The sequence below is a fragment of the Mus caroli genome, chromosome 9, assembly GCF_900094665.2.
Source record: "Mus caroli chromosome 9, CAROLI_EIJ_v1.1, whole genome shotgun sequence".
Lineage (NCBI taxonomy): Eukaryota > Metazoa > Chordata > Mammalia > Rodentia > Muridae > Mus > Mus caroli.
Genome location: NC_034578.1, coordinates 17,970,547 through 17,972,121, shown reverse-complemented (window position 1 = coordinate 17,972,121; position 1,575 = coordinate 17,970,547).

Genomic DNA, 1,575 nt, shown 5'->3' with positions numbered 1-1,575 from the left:
TCACTTTGTAGACCAGGCTGGCCTCGAACTCAGAAATCCGCCTGCCTCTGCCTCCCAAGTGCTGGGATTAAAGGCGTGCGCCACCACCGCCCGGCTGCTACTGTTTCCTATTTGTTTGCTTTTGTTATTGTTTTTTTAGTCAAAATCTCATTCAGGCCAAGGTGGCCTCAAACCTGCTGTGTGTGGTAGGGTTCCCTCCTGCTCTGTCTCTCCTCTGGGGCTACAAGCGCACCTACCTTCTGCAGGCTTCAAAGGTTCACTCCCCTCAGGGTAGCAGGGGCAGTCTTACGGGCTCCATGCACTGCAGGATACAGTGCCCTGGCCCCTATTTGCTGACATCCCAAAGCAGGCTCCATGCATGGGTGGCTATGGTCGTGCCTGAACCAGACTTCCAGCTGATTGGCCAGGACCAGGTTCTACCCCCATCCATGGAACTGGCAGAGAAGCTTCATATCCGAGGGCAGAGAACATGCCTTCAAGGTGGATGCAAGAGCTGTGAGGAGGAAGAGCGGATGCTGGCGAATGAGGATAAAAGCCATTCCTGTTCTGTGCATTGTCTTAATGGAAGATACAAAAGGGCCATGTGTCAAGGGCCCATTTCAGTACACACCATGCTTTTTAACATTTCTAATTTTATATTTTATTAAGTGGGGGGAGGGAGAAAGTGCATGCCCCGACAGGACACGTGGAAGTCAGAGGACCACTTTTAATAATTCACCTGCTCCTTCCACCATGTGGGTCCTAGAACTCAGGTGGTCAGGGTGGGCTGCACAAGCCTGCACCCACTGAGCCCTCTCGCTGGCCCAACCCCATGCTGTTAATATTTATTGAGAAGGTTTTCTTTCTGATTTTTTTGCTTTTGATTTTTTTTTGTTTGTTTGTTTGTTTGTTTTTGTCTTTGGAGACAGGATTTCTCTGTGTATTCGTGGCTGTCCTGGAACTCACTCTAGACCAGGCTGGCCTTAAACTCACAGAGATCTTTGTGCCTCTGCCTCCCAAGTGCTGGGACTAAATGTGTGCCCCACAAAGCCCAGCTAGGCTTTAAATTACTTGCTTATTTTTATCTATTTTACCTGTGAGGGTTGAACTGGAGCTACAGTTGTGAGCCACCAAATGGGTGCTGGAACTCAAACAAGAGCAGTGGGTGCGCTCGCTGTTGAGCCTTCTTTCCAGCCCAGGTTTCTTTCACGAGCACCAGTTCCTGGAGGCTATTTTGACATGTCATCTCTCATTTGAGCTAACCTCTGAGTGCTTCCTACCCATTTCCAGGCCAGGCACTGTTGCACACGGCTGTAACTGCATAGGGCTGGGGTGGGAAGAGGAGCGGATGAAGAGCCCCGTGCGTTTGGTCCTTTGATACATAACCAGACTGTCATCAAAAGAAATTTTATTAAACATTTTCTAAAGATTTATTTATTTATTTTATGTATATGGGTACACTATCGTGCTCCAGACAACCCCACTTGCTCCAGCCTAACGATTTATTTATTTATTTATTATATCTAAATACACTGCAGCTGTCTTAAGACACACCAGAAGAGGGAATCAGATTTCATTACTGATGGTTGTGAGCCA